General features: G+C 38.4%; 1 protein-coding gene across 1 annotated transcript in view; it reads right to left on the bottom strand.

Annotated features, from left to right (window-relative positions):
• The window catches only part of TMEM98 (transmembrane protein 98), a 77,819-nt gene extending 60,475 nt beyond the window's left edge, over positions 1 to 17,344 (bottom strand). Inside the window, exon 1 of the mRNA XM_073607848.1 lies at positions 17,201 to 17,344. The gene's annotated coding sequence lies outside the window, so the exon portion shown is untranslated. The remainder of the gene's footprint in view (positions 1 to 17,200) is intronic.
• Positions 17,345 to 18,912: the final 1,568 nt, after the last annotated feature.

Raw genomic sequence — 18,912 nt, 5'->3', positions numbered from 1 at the left:
CTATTGATGTTAGGCTAACTGGTCTGTAATTCCCAGGGATGTTTTTTGGGCCCTTTTTAAATATTGATGCTACATTGGCTTTTCTCCAATCAGCTGGTACCATTCCAGTCAATAGACTGTCTGTAAAAATTAGGAACAACGGTCTGGCAATCACCTGACTGAGTTCCCTAAGTACCCTCGGATGCAAGCCATCTGGTCCCGGTGATTTATTAATGTTAAGTTTCTCAAGTCTAATTTTAATTCCGTCCTCTGTTAACCATGGAGGTGCTTCCTGTGTTGTGTCATGAGGATAAACACTGCAGTTTTGGTTACTGAAGCCCCCCGATTCACTTGTGAAGACTGAGGAGAAGAATAAATTCAATACCTTTGCCATCTCCCCATCCTTTGTAACCAGATGTCCTTCCTCATTCTTTATGGGGCCAATATGGTCTGTCCTCCCTTTTTTACTGTTTACATACTTAAAGAATTTCTTGGGATTTTTTTGCTCTCCTCCGCTATGTGTCTTTCATGTTCTATCTTAGCCGTCCTAATTGCACCCTTACATTTCTTATTGCATTCTTTATAAAAGTCTGAATGCTGAGGATGATCCCTCAACCTTGTATTTTTTGAAGGCCTTCTCCTTTGCTTTTATATGCATTTTTACATTGGAGTTAAGCCATCCAGGATTTTTGTTCGCTCTTTTAAATTTATTACCCAATGGGATACATTGGCTAATGCCCTTATTTAATATGCTATTAAAGCAAACCCATCTCTCCTCCGTATTCTTTGTTCCTAATACTTTATCCCAATTTATGCCTTTTAGCAAGGTTTGTAGTTTAGGGAAGTTGGCTCTTTTGAAATTCAGTGTCTTTGTATTCCCTTTATGTTTCCTATTTGTGTGATTTATACTGAAACTAATTGACCTGTGATCGCTGTTACCTAAATTGCCCCGTATTTCCACATCTGTGATCAGGTCTGTATTGTTGGTAATCAGTAGATCCAGTAATGTTTTATTTCTAGTTGGTGCGTCTACCATCTGACCCATAAAATTGTCCTGCAAGACATTAAGGAACTGGCGAGCCTTAAATGAATGCGCGGTTCCCTCCGCCCAGTCTATGTCTGGATAATTAAAATCCCCCATTATGATAACACTTCCCATCCTTGCTGCTAATCCAATTTGTGATAGGAGATCCGTCTCCACTTCCTCCTTCAGGTTAGGGGGCCTATAGCATACTCCCAGTATTATTTTCCCCTTAGCTTCATCCCTTTGGAGCTCTACCCATAAGGATTCCACCTCCTCTCTAGCTCCCTCAGTGATGTCATCTCTCACATTCGCTTGTACATTATTCTTGATATATAGGCATACCCCTCCCCCTTTTTTACCCTCTCTATCCTTGCGGTATAGGGTATACCCTTGAATGTTTGCCAGCCAATCATGAGAGCTGTTGAACCAGGTCTCTGAAATTCCCACAAAATCCAAATCCTCCTTGTACAACAGTATCTCTAGTTCACCCATCTTGTCTGCCATGCTCCTGGCATTGGTGAACATGCCACATAGTTTAGACCGGTCGCATATTGTCCTCCTATTGGGTGTTTCAAAATTGCAACTAGGACTTGCTACTATACTCACCTTGTGTTTTTGTGCTTTGGTTAACCTACCACTAATGCCCCCAACACTACCCTCTGGAATATCATCCGCGCTGGCTATCACTGTCTCTGGACCCTCCCCCCATCGCCTAGTTTAAAAACCCCTCTAACTTTTTGGCCATCTTCATTCCCAGCAGATCTGCACCCTCCTCATTTAGGTGCAGTCCGTCCCTTCTATAGTACCGGTTACCGACTGAGAAGTCGGCCCAGTCCTCCAGGAACCCAAACCCCTCCTTACTACACCAGCTCTTCAGCCACTTGTTTACTTCCCTAATCTCCCTCTGCCTTTCTGGTGTGGCTCGATGTACCGGTAGTATTCCTGAGAATACTACCTTGGAGGTCCTTTTCCTCAATTTAGCACCCAAGTCCCTAAAATCGTTCTTTAGGACACTCCATCTGCCTCTGACTTTGTCATTGGTGCCAACGTGCACCATGACAGCCGGGTCTTCCTCAGCCCCTCCCAGTAATCTGTCCACAAGATCCGTGATGTGCCGAACCCGAGCGCCCGGTAGACAACATACTGTTCGGCGCTTCAGGTCTTGGTTACAGATTGCCCTCTCTGTCCTTCTAAGAATTGAGTCCCCTACCACCAGAATCTGTCTTTCCTTTCCCTTTGCTGCCCCCCCACTCTCACTGGAGGAGTTCTTCCCCTGGCAGCTAGGAGAGTCCCTCATCTCCAGCAGTGCTGGTCCCTGACTGGTTTCACCAATGACACTCAATGGAGCGTACTTATTGGGATGCTCCAGTCCTGGATCGGCCTCTCTGGCACTTTCCCCTCTACTCCTCCTGACTGTCACCCATCTACTCTTTGCTAGTGCCTGCGCCTCTTTGTCTCCACCCGCCTCTGTGCTGGCCCCTGCCGGCACCTGCCGTGTACATTCCTGGCTCACCTTTAGTATGGAGGGACTTCTCAGTGCTGACAGTTGCTTCCCTAGATTCAGAACCTGGGCTTCCAGGGAAACAATGTGCTTACATTTTGCACAGCAGTATTCACCCTCGATCGGATGATCAAGGAACGCATACATGCGGCAAGATGTACAAAGAGTCGCCTCTCCACACCCGCCGGGCATCGTACCTATTAAATTTAGTGAGGATTTGGGGATTTTACCCTGTCCAAATTACCTAACAGCTAGCTTCCTGGCACTAATACTCAAGACAATACACAGGTACACAACAAGACAATACACAGGTACTCACAGACCTACGTGCAATCGCAGAACAGTCGCAGACCTACGTGCACTCGCAATACTCAAGTATACAGTACACGATACACAAGTACTAACGATCCACACACACTACTCAGACAACACTCAGATACTCACACTACACAGGTACTATGACCCCTGTTATAACCTCCTGTTTTAAACTCTAGTTTTTAACTCCCGCTTCTACCAAGTTCCACTTACACAAAGTTCCACAGCCAAAGACTGAGCACGCTCAGACTGAGTTCTACACCCAGTTAAATAGGCACCTGTGAGCAATTAACCACCCCCCTTAATTGATAGGCTGAAGGAACCAGAGGAAAAAAAAAAAAAAAAAAAGAAAAAAAAGCTATTTAAAAAGTGACAGTCTCTCTATTGTTCTGCTCTTTTTTACTGTATTCTATTCTGCAATGTTTTATTGTTATTATGTTTTATCACGTTTGCTTTTCAGGTATGCAATTTTTTTATACTTTACCGTTTACTGTGTTTTATTGTTAACCATTTTTTTGTCTTCAGGTACGCCATTCACGACTTTGAGTGGTTATACCAGAATGATGCCTGCAGGTTTAGGTATCATCTTGGTATCATTCTTTTTAGCCAGCGGTCGGCTTTCATGTAAAAGCAATCCTAGTGGCTAATTGGCCTCTAGACTGCTTTTACAAGCAGTGGGAGGGAATCCCCCCCCCCCCCCCACCGTCTTCCGTGTTTTTCTCTGGCTCTCCTCTCTCAACAGGGAACCTGAGAATGCAGCCAGTGATTCAGCCAGCTGACCATAGAGCTGATCAGAGACCAGAGTGGCTCCAAACATCTCTATGGCCTAAGAAACCGGAAGCTACGAGCATTTTATGACTTAGATTTCGCCGGCTGTAAACAGCGCCATTGGGAAATTGGGGAAGCATTTTATCACACCGATCTTGGTGTGGTCAGATGATTTCAGGGCAGAGGAGAAAGGTCTAATAGACCCCAATTTTTTCAAAAAAGAGTACCTGTCACTACCTATTGCTATCATAGGGGATATTTACATTCCCTGAGATAACAATAAAAATGATTTAAAAAAAATGAAATGAAAGGAACAGTTTAAAAATAAGATAAAAAAGCAAAAAAATAATAAAGAAAAAAGTCGGTCTGGCGTCAAATGTAAACAGCAATTGCACCATGCATGTGAGGTATCACCGTGAAGGTCAGATCGAGGGCAGTAATTTTAGCAGTAGACCTCCTCTGTAAATCTAAAGTGGTAACCTCTAAAGGCTTTTAAAGGCTTTTAAAAATGTATTAATTTTGTTGCCACTGCACGTTTGTGCGCAATTTTAAAGCATGTCATGTTTGGTATCCATGTACTCGGCCTAAGATCATCTTTTTTATTTCATCAAACATTTGGGCAATATAGTGTGTTTTAGTGCATTAAAATTTAAAAAAGTGTGTTTTTTCCCCAAAAAATGCGTTTGAAAAATCGCTGCGCAAATACTGTGTGAAAAAAAAAAATGAAACACCCACCATTTTAATCTGTAGGGCATTTGCTTTAAAAAAATATATAGTGTTTGGGGGTTCAAAGTAATTTTCTTGCAAAAAAAAAAAATTTTTTTCATGTAATCAAAAAGTGTCAGAAAGGGCTTTGTCTTCAAGTGGTTAGAAGAGTGGGTGATGTGTGACATAAGCTTCTAAATGTTGTGCATAAAATGCCAGGACAGTTCAAAACCCCCCCAAATGACCCCATTTTGGAAAGTAGACACCCCAAGCTATTTGCTGAGAGGCATGTCGAGTCCATGGAATATTTTATATTGTGACACAAGTTGCGGGAAAGAGACAAATTTTTTTTTTTTTTTTTTTTGCACAAAGTTGTCACTAAATGATATATTGCTCAAACATGCCATGGGAATATGTGAAATTACACCCCAAAATACATTCTGTTGCTTCTCCTGAGTATGGGGATACCACATGTGTGGTACTTTTTGGGAGCCTAGCCGCGCATGGGACCCCGAAAACCAAGCACCGCCTTCAGGCTTTCTAAGGGCGTAAATTTTTGATTTCACTCTTCACTGCCTATCACAGTTTCGGAGGTCATGGAATGCCCAGGTGGCAAATCCCCCCCCCCCCAAATGACCCCATTTTGGAAAGTAGACACCCCAAGCTATTTGCTGAGCGGTATAGTGAGTATTTTGCAGACCTCACTTTTTGTCACAAAGTTTTGAAAATTGAAAAAAGAAAAAAACATTTTTTTCTAGTCTTTCTTCATTTTCAAAAACAAATGAGAGCTGCAAAATACTCACCATGCCTCTCAGCAAATAGCTTGGGGTGTCTACTATCCAAAATGGGGTCATTTGGGGGGGTTTGTGCCACCTGGGCATTCCATGGCCTCCGAAACTGTGATAAGCAGTGAAGAGTGATATTAAAAATTTACACCCTTAGAAATCCTGAAGGCGGTGATTGGTTTTCGGGGCCCCGTACGCGGATAGGCTCCTAAAAAGTCCCACACATGTGGTATCCCCATACTCAGGAGAAGCAGCTAAATGTATTTTGGGGTGCAATTCCACATATGCCCATGGCCTGTGTGAGCAATATATCATTTAGTGACAACTTTGTGCAAAAAAAAAAAAAAAAATTGTCACTTTCCCGCAACTTGTGTCATAATATAAAATATTCCATGGACTCAACATGCCTCAAAGCAAATAGCTTGGGGTGTCTACTTTCCAAAATTGGGTCATTTGGGGGGGTTTTATGCCATCTGGGCATTTTATGGCCTTCAAAACTGTGATAGGTAGTGAGGAGTAAAATCAAAAATTTACGCCCTTAGAAATCCTGAAGGCAGTGATTGGTTTTCGGGGCCCCGTACGCGGCTGGGCTCCCAAAAAGTCCCACACATGTGGTATCCCCGTACTCGGGAGAAGCAGCTAAATGTATTTTGGGGTGCAATTCCACATATGCCCATGGCCTGTGTGAGCAATATATCATTTAATGACAACTTTTTGTAATTATTTTTTTTTTTGTTGTCATTATTCAATCACTTGGGACAAAAAAATGAATATTCAATGGGCTCAACATGCCTCTCAGCAATTTCCTTGGGATGTCTACTTTCCAAAATGGGGTCATTTGTGGGGTTTTGTACTGCCCTGCCATTTTAGCACCTCAAGAAACGACATAGGCAGTCATAAATTAAAGGCTGTGTAAATTCCAGAAAATGTACCCTAGTTTGTAGGTGCTATAACTTTTGCGCAAACCAATAAATATACACTTATTGACATTTTTTTTACCAAAGACATGTGGCCGAATACATTTTGGCCTAAATGTATGACTAAAATTGAGTTTATTGGATTTTTTTAGAACAAAAAGTAGAAAATATCATTTTTTTTCAAAATTTTCAGTCTTTTTCCGTGTATAGCGCAAAAAATAAAAACGGCAGAGGTGATCAAATACCATCAAAAGAAAGCTCTATTTGTGGGAAGAAAAGGACGCAAATTTCGTTTGGGTACAGCATTGCATGACCGCAAAATTAGCAGTTAAAGCGACGCAGTGCCAAATTGTAAAAAGTGCTCTGGTCAGGAAGGGGGTAAATCCTTCCGGGGCTAAAGTGGTTAATAAAACAGGCTGCCGCCATGGGTACAGTTTTCCCCATAAAAAAGTGAAGGTCACATTGACATTTACCGGAGCGAATGTATGACTTTTATTGTTATGTCTTTAAGACTGATTCTATAATTTGTTATACTTTTGTGTTATCAGGATTGTATTTTGTTGTTCATTTTTGTGAAGTAAACTAATTATTGCACAAAAGCGCAATTTTGTTAGCAAGTTGCTGTTTTTTTTTTTTTTAATCTTATGACCTCTAATAGGTTTTTGACAAAATATATAAAATGGTTTATCATGTATTTTCCTGGAACATATTGTACCGTAGTTTGCCTACAGAATTATATATTTATGCTGTTAACTTTCTGAAACTTAAAATAGCTTTATATAAAGCAGATGTAGTCTGCAATTTCCAGCACATGAAAGTTAAAATCCTTAATAGGATTAAAATTCCTGCTGTTTTAGATTAGCTGGGTTACTTAGAAGAAAGAAAAAGTTTAAAGAGGTATTTATGTATACATATATTTGTATGCATGTGTTCAAATTGAAGTATGTATTTTTTGACAAACACACATAACAAATATACTGTGGCTAAAATTAATGTATTGCATGAGTATGAAAGCAACATATGAGACACAGTAGGAAGGACTAGATAAAAACCACGTGCCCACCAGGCTTTTTCTGGCACTTTTTAATTTTTTTTATGTTTAAGTCTGTATTTTTTGCTAGAAAATTACTTGGAACCCCCAAACATTTTTTTTTTTAAGCAGAGGCCCTAGGAAATAAAATTGTTGCAATTTTTTATGTCACACAGTATTTGCGCAGCGTTTTTTCAAACACAATTTTTTGGGAAAAATACATTTTAATGAATTAAAAAAAGACAAAAACACAATATTCACCCCAATTGTTTTGTAAAATGTGAAAGATGACATTACACCGAGTAAATAGATACCTAACATGTCATGCTTTAAAACTGCACACGCTCGTTGAATGACGATAAACGGTACTTAAAAGACTCCATAGGCCACGTTTTAAACACCTTTACAGGTTTCTTGTTCAGAGTTACAGAGGAGGTTCAGCACTAGAATGATTGCTCTTGCTCTAACGTTTACGACGATACCTCATGTGTGGTGTGAACACCGTTTACATATGCGTGCGTGACTTGCGTATGTGTTCGCTTCTTCCCGGATGGGGGCGCTTTACATTTTTTTTTTCCTATTTATTTTACTTTTTATTTTTACACTGTTTCTTTAATTTTTTTGATAACTTTTATTTCTATTACAAGGAATGTAAACATCCCTTGTAACAGAAATAAGGATGACAGGTCCCCTTTATGGACAAATCTGAGGTCAAAAAGACCCCAAATCTCTTTACATTTAAGATGAAAAGATTAAAAAATATAATTTTGATCTTTTGCTTTACAAAAAAAAGATTTCAGCCTGGACCGGAAGTGACATCATGACATTGCTCCAGTCCTCCAAGGCCACAGAGGAGATCAAAAAGTATCTACTCTCTGATCACCTATGGGAGCAGCCGGCTGCACCATCGGATCGTTTCTTGGGTGAACTGGCGGAAACGGTAAGCCCGAGAAACACCGGCGAGCAGCGGGGGGGGGGGGGGGAGCATTCTCATTCTCATGAGCCGCTGGAAAGGCTTTTATGAGAAAGCCAGCCGCCGGCTGCAAAAAACGATACTGGGGTTATGGCTGATATCTTCAGCCATGATCCCAGTAAGCCACTTATCTACACTTATAAACGTATATATACAGTGGGGACGGAAAGTATTCAGACCCCCTTACATTTTTCACTCTTTGTTATATTGCAGCCATTTGCTAAAATCATTTAAGTTCATTTTTTTCCTCATTAATGTACACACAGTACCCCGTATTGACAGAAAAACACAGAACTGTTGACATTTTTGCAGATTTATTAAAAAATAAAAACTGAAATGTCACATGGTGCTAAGTATTCGGACCCTTTGCTGTGACACTCATATTTAACTCAGGTGCTGTCCATTTCTTCTGATCATCCTTGAGATGGTTCTACACCTTCATTTGAGTCCAGCTGTGTTTGATTATACTGATTGGACTTGATTAGGAAAGCCGCACACCTGTCTATATAAGACCTTACAGCTCACAGTGCATGTCAGAGCAAATGAGAACCATGAGGTCAAAGGAACTGCCTAAAGAGCTCAGAGACAGAATTGTGGCAAGGCACAGATCTGGCCAAGGTTACAAAAAAATTTCTGCTGCACTGAAGGTTCCTAAGAGCACAGTGACCTCCATGATCCTTAAATGGAAGACGTTTGGGATGACCAGAACCCTTCCTAGAGCTGGCCATCCGGCCAAACTGAGCTATCGGGGGAGAAGAGCCTTGGTGAGAGAGGTAAAGAAGAACCCAAAGATCACTGTGGCTGAGCTCCAGAGATGCAGTCAGGAGATGGGAGAAAGTTGTAGAAAGTCAACCATCACTGCAGCCCTCCACCAGTCAGGGCCTTATGGCAGAGTGGCCTGATGGAAGCCTCTCCTCAGTGCAAGACACATGAAAGCCCGCATGGAGTTTGCTAAAAAACACCTGAAGGACTCCAAGATGGTGAGAAATAAGATTCTCTGGTCTGATGAGACCAAGATAGAACTTTTTGCCTTAATTCTAAGCGGTATGTTTGAGGAAAACCAGGCACTGCTCATCACCTGTCCAATACAGTCCCAACAGTGAAGCATGGTGGTGGCAGCATTATGCTGTGGGGGTGTTTTTCAGCTGCAGGGACAGGACGACTGGTTGCAATCGAGGGAAAGATGAATGCGGCCAAGTACAGGGATATCCTGGATGAAAACCTTCTCCAGAGTGCTCAGGGCCTCAGACTGGGCCGAAGGTTTACCTTCCAACAAGACAATGACCCTAAGCACACAGCTAAAATAAGAAAGGAGTGGCTTCACAACAACTCCGTGACTGTTCTTGAATGGGCCAGCCAGAGCCCTGACTTAAACCCAATTGAGCATCTCTGGAGAGACCTAAAAATGGCTGTTCACCAACGTTTACCATCCAACCTGACAGAACTGGAGAGGATCTGCAAGGAGGAATGGCAGAGGATCCCCAAATCCAGGTGTGAAAAACTTGTTGCATCTTTCCCAAAAAGACTCATGGCTGTATTAGATCAAAAGGGTGCTTCTACTAAATACTGAGCAAAGGGTCTGAATACTTAGGACCATGTGATATTTCAGTTTTTCATTTTTAATAAATCTGCAAAAATGTCAACAATTCTGTGTTTTTCTGTCAATATGGGGTGCTGTGTGTACATTAATGAGAAAAAAAAAATGAACTTAAATGATTTTAGCAAATGGCTGCAATATAACACAGTGAAAAATTTAAGGGGGTCTGAATACTTTCCGTCCCTGCTGTAGGTATTGTGGTCGACAAGTGATTAAAGTGATACCCAAGTCTCTGGGTTTTTTTTTTCATTAAAAATAACAAACATGTTATACTTACTTGCCCTGTCCAGTGGATTTGCACAGAGCAGCTCAGATCCTCCTCTTCTCTGGTCCCTCTGCGGCGCTCCTGGCCCCTCCCTCCTGTTGATTGCCCCCACAGCAAGCAGCTTGCTATGGGGGCACACGAGCTGAGTTGCAGCTCTGTGCGTCCATTCAGACACAGAACCGCGGCCTGGCCCCACCCCCCCTTTCTCTCCTCATTGACTAACTGACTTTGATTGACAGCAACGCGAGCCAATGTCGCCACGCTGTTGTCTCCGCCAATGAGGAGGGTAGTCAGGGGCAGCCAAGACACTGCTGCAACATCGCTGGATCTAGATGGACCTCAGGTAAGTATTAGGATGGGGAGGGGGGGGGGGTGAGGGGGGGGTGCTGTACACAGACCTTCTGCCTTTACAACCACTTTAAAGTGACTGTATGAACCTTAAAGAGGAACTACAGTCTGCTCACATATTTTGTAATAAAAACATCTCTGCCATTCTTTGCATATTATTTTATATATATAGTATTTTATATATACTGCGGTTCTATACTTGCCAAATATGCTGCAGAAATCTACCTCCACTGAGCTGCAGCCATTTTAACTGTGGGCAGCTGAAGCTGCTGCCTGTTCAGTTCCTGGATTTACACAGACACACAGAAGCACACAGACACACATACATATACTGTATTTACAGACACACACATATACAGACACATACACTCACACCACTGCTTGCCTGCATATTTCTCCTCTCTTGATGACTACAGCTGGATCTCTGCAGTCTCCTGTTATCTCCACCCTCATCCAGCCCCCTCCAGCTCTGCAGCTCTCCTTGGCTCTCCTAAGACTCATCCCTCCTCAACTCTCCTGCCCCCCCCCCCCTTTACACTATGTTGGAATAATGTATTGCCTGTATTATCTACCAACTAGAGAGCTTGTAAAATTAAGTGGATCCTGAAGAAGCCCATTTCTGGTATTCGTATGACATGACTGGTAGCGCGTACTACATGATTTTAGACTTTAACACAACAACATTAAAAACTCACCATCATGGGCAAGACCATAGAGCTGTCAAAGGACGTCAGGGCCTGCACAAGGCTGGAATGGGCTACAAGACCATCAGCAAAAAGCTTGGTGAGAAGGAGACAACTGTTGGCGTGATTATTTGCAAATGTAAGATATACAAAATAACCATCGGTTGCCCTCGGTCTGGATCTCCATGCAAGATTTCACCCCATGAGGTAAGGACGATCGTAAGAAAAGTGAGGGATTAGTCCAGAACTACACATGAGAAGCTTGTGAGTGATCTCAAGGCAGTTGGGACCACAGTCACCAAACAAATCATTGGTAACACAATACACTGCCATGGATGGAAATCCTGCAGCGCCTGCAAGGTCTCTCTCCTCAAGAAGGCACATGTACAGGCCCATCTGAAGTTTGCCAGTGAACATCTAAATGATTCAGAGAATGATTGGGAGAAAGTGCAGTGGTCAGATGAGACCAAAATTGAGTTCTTTGGCATTAGCTTGACTCGCCGTGTTTGGAGGAAGAAAAATGCTGACTATGACCCTAAGAACACCATCCCTACAGTTAAGCACGGAGTTGCATCTATTATGCTTTGGGGCTGTTTCTCTGCTAAAGGTACAGGCCGACTTTGCCGCATTGATGGGCCAATGGACGTGCCATGTATTGTAAGATCTTGGATGGAAACTTTCTTCCCTCAGCCAGAACACTGAAGATGGGTTGTGGATGGATCTTCTAGCATGTCAATGACCCAAAACATACTGCCAAGACAAAAAAGGAGCCACTCAAGAAGAAGCACATTAAGGTCATAAAGTGGCCTAGCCAGGCTCCAGACCTTAATCCTAAATGTATGGAGGGAGTTGAAACTTCAAGTTGCCAAGCGACAAGCCAAGAAACCTTAAGGATTTAAAGAAGACCTGTAAAGAAGAGTGGACCAAAATCCCTCCTGAGATGTGTGCAAACCTGGTAACCAACTACAAGAAACGTCTTATCTCTGTGCTTGCCAATAAGGGTTTCTCCACCAAGTACTAAGTCATGTTTTGCTTGGGGATCAAATACTTATTCTATTCACTAAACTGTAACTCAATTTATAACATTTGTATCATGTGTTCTTCTAGATTTTTGGTTGATATTCTGTTTCTATCATTTAAAATACACCTATGATAACATTTATAGACCCTTCATTTCTTTGTAAGTAGACAAACTTACGAAATCTGCAGGGGATTAAATTATTTCCCCCACTGTACAATGCAGAAGAAGGTAAGTCAGTAATGGGGAAAAGACCAGCTGTAGGAAGCCAACATATTAGATCAATGCACGGTGGTGGTGTTTTTACTTTGAAATAAGGACTTGGAGAAATCCCCTTGATGTCATTTATATGAACTTTTAATAATTTTAGCGCAGCTTTTTACAGGACTCTAGATTTTGGTGTGATCGCACTATATGCTGCTGCTTATATGTTTTTGTGTTAGCGCGGTTCTTCCTATTTACATATTAGATCAATGTCTATGACCTAAAATAGCCAAGTGCCCACATTAGGTCAATTTTGTTACAAGCATTCCTGTCACTTTGTATAAGTGCAGCTGCAGGGTGCGGAATCTTCCACCTCCAGGTCATTGTCTCAATAATGACAGCTAACTTCTGGGTTTGGACCAAACCAAGCTCATCCCTGGCAATAACAAGCTGCAAGTATGACTACAGGTAAAACTTTTTTTAGTTTTGGATAGAGTGCAGAGGGATTAGAACACCTGTCAGTTTTGCTGTCTGTGCTCCCATTAGGGACATTCACCCTCTCTATTTGTCCTGCTTACTTTTATCACTGAGAGTGAAATGAAAGAAAATTCCAAATTTCAAGTGATCACCAAAACAGAAACAGCGGAGAAATCTTCAAATGGTGATGCTAGTTCTGGTGACAACTAGGGATGGGCGAACGGCTCAGCCCGAGCATAAGTTCGGCCGAACTTTGGTTGTTCGGATGTTCTGCGAACACCGAAACAATATGCGGTGTTCGGGGCAAATTCGAAAGCCGCCGGAATGGGACACTAACATAAAAAATCAAAAGTGCTCATTTTAAAGGCTTATATGACAGTTATTGTCATAAAAAGTGTTTGGGGACCTGGGTCCTGCCCCATGGGACATGGATCAATGCAAAAAAATTTTTAAAAACCGGACGTTTTTTCCGGAGCAGTGCTTTTTTTAATGCTTAAAGTGAAACAATAAAAATGAAATATTCTTTAAATTTCATACCTGGGGGGTGTCTATAGTATGCCTGTAAAGTGGTGCATGTTTCCCATGTTTAGAACAGTACGACAACAAAATGACCTTTCTAAAGGAAAAATTGTCATTTAAAACTGATCGCGGCTATAATCAATTGTCGGGTCTCGGCAATATAGTCAAAACTCATTGAAAAAAACAGCATGGGTCCCCCCCCCCCCAAGTCCATTACCAGGCCTTTTGGGTCTGGTATGAATATTAAGGGGAATATTAAGGGGAACCCCAAACCAAAATAAAAAAAAATTGCATGGGGTCCCCCTAAAATCCATATCAGGCCCTTCGGGTCTGATATGGAAATTAAGGGGAACCCTGCGCCAAATTAAAAAAAAAATGGTGTAGCCCCCCCCCCCAAATCAATACCAGACCTGAATGGTATGGATTTTAAGGGGAACCCTGTGCCAAAATTTAAAAAAAATTGGAATAGGGGCCCCCCTCAAAATCCATATGAGACTCTTATCCGAGCACGCAACCTGGCAGGCCGCAGGAAAAGAGGGGGGACGAGAGACTGCTCCCTCCTCCTGAACCATACCAGGCCACATTCCCTTAACATGGGGAGGGTGCTTTGGGGTAGCCCCCAAAGCACCTTGTCCCCATGTTGATGGGGACAAGGGCCTCATTCCCACAAACCTTGCCCAGTGGTTGTGGGGGTCTGCGGGCGGGGGGCTTATCGGAATCTGAAAGCCCCTTTTAACAAGGGGACCCCCAGATCCCAGCCTCCCCCCTGTGTGAAATGGTACCTACCATTTCACAAAAAAAGTGTCAAAATGTTAAAAACGACAAGACACAGCTTGGGGACAAGTCCTTTATTAAAAAATAAAAAAATAAAAATGTCCCACGATGTCCATTCATCTTCTTATATTGCTCCGCCAACGGATAGAGGAGGATCGGTGGCGGATTTCTTTTTCTGTCCGTCGCTGCATGAAGAAGAAGATGAATGGACATCGTGGGACATTTTTATTTTTTTAATTTTTATTTTCAATTAAATCAGAGGATTTTTTCCCAACCCATGCTGACACGAAGAAAGCCTTATTGCCATATAAATATTCAACTAAGATTTATTTTATTATAAAATATTATATATTAGTTTTATATTATATGTTATTATATTATTTTTTTATATTTTATTATATTGTTTTTATATTTTATTATATTATTTTTATATTTTATTATATAACATTGTTTTTAGATGTTATTATATTATGTTTATGTAATATGTATAATATGTATAATATGTATAATGAACAAAGAAAGCCTAGCTAACAATCGAAATGTTCAACTAAGATTTATTTTATTATAATATATTATTTATTTTATTATATCATTTTTATATTATATTACTTTATTTGTATATTTTATTATATTATTTTTAGATTATATTTTATAATATTATGTTTATATTATATTTTATTATATTATTTTTAGATTTTATTATATTCTTTTTAGATTAGATTATATTACATTGTTTTTAGATTTTATTATATTATGTTTATGTTTTATTTTATTATATTATTTTTAGATTAGATTATACTACATTATTTTTAGATACATTTTGTTGTTGTTGTTGTTATATTATACTATATAAAATCAATTAAAAAAATTATAAAATGGTGTAAAAACTGACTGTGTTGTTTAACCTTATAAAGAACAAAGAAAGCCTAGCTAACAATCCTAATTTTCAACTAAGATTTATTTTATTATAATATATTATATATTTATTTTATATTATATTTCATTTTATAATTATTATATTACATTTAATTGTATATTTTATTATTTTTATATTATATTTTATAATATTATTTTCATATTTAAATTATAAGACATTATTTTTATATTATTTTTTCCCTGTTGTTGCTATATTATACAATATAAAATCAATTAAAAAAATTATAAAATAAAAAAAAAATAATAAAATGGTGTAACCTTATGTTTGTTTAACCTTATAAAAAAACAAAGAAAGCCTAGCTAGCAATACTAATATATATATATATATATATATATATATATATATATATATATATATATATATATATATATATATATATATATAATTTATATATTTTCATTATTTTTATATTTTATTTTTATATTATATTTTATTATAGTATTTTTATGTTATATTATATTACATTATTTTTATATATATTTTTTGTTGTTATATTATACAATATAAAATCAATTAAAAAATAATAAAATGAAAATAAATTAAAATAAAAAAAACAACATTAAAAGAGCCTCAATGGATGAAAACAGAAATATTTAAGCTTTAAAATAATAATGTATTTTTTATATTATTATTATTATTATTATATTATATTATTTTTATACTATGTTTTTGTTGTTATATTATATAATATAAAATCAATTAAAAAATAATAAAATGAAAATAAATTAAAAAAAAAAAAAAAGAAAAAAAAAAAAAAAAAAAAAAAAAAATATATATATATATATATATATATATATATATATAACATTAAAAGAGCCTCAATGGATGAAAACAGAAATATTTAAGCTTTAAAATAATAATGTAATGTTCCTCTCTACTATTTAATAGAGATGCACAACTCACAAATGTATTTGTGTATTTTCATATTTATATACGTATTTATATTATATTCCATTATTTTTATATATTTTGTTGCTGTTGTTGCTATATTATACAATATAAAATCAATAAAATAAATAAATAAATAATAATAAAAAATAAATAATAAAATGGCGTAACCTTATATTTAACCTTATAAAGAGCAAAGAAAGCCTAGCTAACAATACTAATGTTAAACTAAGATTTATTTTATTATAATATATATTATATATTATTTTTATATTATACTTAATTATATTATTTATATGTTATATTTTATTATATTTCATTAGTTTTACATTATTATTATATTTTTATATTATATTATATTACATTATTTTTATATTTTATTATATTATGTTAATATTATATTTTAGTAGATTATCTTTATATTCTATTATAATATATTATTTTTATACTATTTATTATTATTATATATTATTTTTTTATATATTATTTTTGTTGTTATATTATACAATATAAAATCAATTAAAAAAATAAAATAAAATGGCATAAAAAATGTCTGTGTTATAGAGGGTAACGCTATTGACCAAGATTTTAATATACATTTTTGAATAGTTTGATAATAGAAGAAACTGAACAATGAATAAAGTTTTGGGAAAAATACCACAATGATGTGAAACCGAGATGGAGACAGTAAATGAATGTAAAGTTGAGTAAGTCTCTCGACATAGTTTGCTGAAGTGGTAAAAAAAAAAAATAAAAAATTGCCTGTCTTGTTTAACCTTATAAAGAACAAAGAAAACCTAGCTAACAATACAAAAAAAAAAAAAAAAGAAAGAAAGTATAACATTAAAAGAGTCTCAATGGATGAAAACAGAAATATTTAAGCTTTAAAATAATTATTAAATAATATGAATAATATAATAATAATAATATAATAATAATAATAATAATGTAATGTTTCCTTCTACTATTTAATAGAGATACACAACTCGTGAACATAGACATTCAATTGTTATGTACAAAAATATTAAAATGACCTTTATTCCTATGCAAACAATGGTCAAAACCCCACATTTACAAACCAATAAAATACAAATCATATTGCATGATTATTATTAATTAATATAGTGGACCAGGTTTTTCAGAAGTGAGCCTCTTTACTTTTATGTCCACTCTTTTCTTTTATGTTCACTCCACATGTCCCATTTTTTTTTAAGCTTTAAAATAACATCCAAGTCAAGCGGGAAAACATTTTAACACAACGAAAAGTCTGCTAAACCTCTTGTGAAGTTCAAGAAGAAAAAAAAAAAAAAATCGGATCAATCACCCCCTTCCCCCAATCCGGACTTTAAACACAACCACATTTATCCTCAATAAGGACTATTTCATAGTAAATTTGTACCTTTTATGAACATTCTCGGTTCATAAAAAGGTTTGCAGGGCTACCGAGAGTCGCTGAGAGCGGCAGTAAAATGAAATAAAACGGTGAAGCTCACCTTTTTGTGGTTGGTTTCCTCCATTCCCACATTCCAGTTCTTATCTGGGACACAAGGAGAAAGAACACATTCCAGTCTGACAGATTACGGAGATCCTGGCCCGTTGCATGATGGGATTAGAATGCTCAAAGGGAGAAAAAGTACAGTTTAAGTACATAAGGAACTGTCCACGGAAAGTGTAGAAAAGGTTGAACATTTTTCCATCACATGCAGATTGCTAATTTTGTGCTAAAGTTGAAAAAACGGTAGATTGTAAAGAGCGCGTCAGCTCTCATACCGGTGAACACTTTTATTTTGCTAGTAATTTACTTAGATCCCCAAACATTATATATTTTTTTTAAAGCAAAGGCCTTGGAGAATAAATTGGCGGATTTTGCAATTTTTTTTATCTCACGGTATTTGCGCAGCGGTTTTTCAAATGCAATTTTTGGGGGAAAAATACACTTTTAAAAATTTTTATACAAAAAAAACTGACATAACCCAATTTTTTTTTTTTTTTTTGCTAAAATATAAAAGATGATGTCACACCGAGTAAATAGATACCAAACATGTCACGCTTTAAAATTGCACACGCCTACGCAGCGGCAACAAACAATGTCAATTTTACTTTCCATAGGTAATGCTGTAAAAGCCTTTACAGGCTGCTCATGATCTGACGTTCGCGTCCATACCTCACATGTGTAGGACGATCTCTGTTTGCGCGCGTGCGGGACTGACAAACGTGCTCACCTTTGTGCTCTAGGATGGGGGCTCTTTCTTTTTTATTTTTTTTATTATTAATTTATTTTATTTATTTATTTTTTTACTTTTACACTGTTGCTTTAATTTTCTTTTTTTTTATATCACTTTTATTGCTGTCAGAAGGAATGTAAGCATCCTTGTGACAGTAATAGGCAAGTGACAGGTACTCTTTATGGCTGGATCTGGGATCTATAAGACCCCAAATCCTTCCTTTGCACTTGAAAGCATTCAAAACGCCAAGATCAATGTTTTTGAATACTTTGAGTTTTCAAAAAGTGGCGCCGTTGACAGCCACGTAAACTGAAAGTGATGGCATGTCAACACTTCTGGATTACCATAGCGGTGACCCAATCAAAGCCGATTCCGGCATTGTATGGGTCAGCCGGTGGATGTGCCAGCTGGTAGCTCAGATCTCCCAGTGAGACGGGAGAGCCCAAGAGAGCTGGGGGGGGACATCCACTTCTGCTGCTTGAAATAGCATTTAAGTGGCTAGTTAGCCACTCTGATCATGGCCGCCTTAAGAGCCCTTGCACACTGGGGCAGGGGGCGGCGTCAGCGGTAAAACGCCGCTATTATTAGCGGCGTTTTACCGTCGGTATGCGGCCGCTAGCGGGGCGGTTTTACCCCCCGCTAGCGGCCGAGAAAGGGTTAAATACCACCGCAAAGCGCCTCTGCAGAGGCGCTTTGCCGGCGGTATAGCCGCGCCGTCCCATTGATTTCAATGGGCAGGAGCGGTAAAGGAGCGGTATACACTCCGCTCCTTCACCGCTCCGAAGATGCTGCTAGCAGGACTTTTTTTACCGTCCTGCCAGCGCATCGCTCCAGTGTGCAAGCCCTCCTGGCTTCCACACTGGAATGAAAGCAGCGGCACTTTCGGGGCGGTTTGCAGGCGCTATTATTAGCGCAATAGCGCCTGCAAACCGCCCCAGTGTGCAAGAGCTCTAACAGCATCATGGGCCCCTGGGCAAAGT

The sequence above is a fragment of the Aquarana catesbeiana genome, linkage group LG12, assembly GCF_042186555.1.
Source record: "Aquarana catesbeiana isolate 2022-GZ linkage group LG12, ASM4218655v1, whole genome shotgun sequence".
In the NCBI taxonomy this organism is placed as follows: domain Eukaryota; kingdom Metazoa; phylum Chordata; class Amphibia; order Anura; family Ranidae; genus Aquarana; species Aquarana catesbeiana.
The sequence above is the reverse complement of the archived record's forward strand: the minus strand, read 5'-3'. Positions and strand labels throughout refer to the sequence as shown.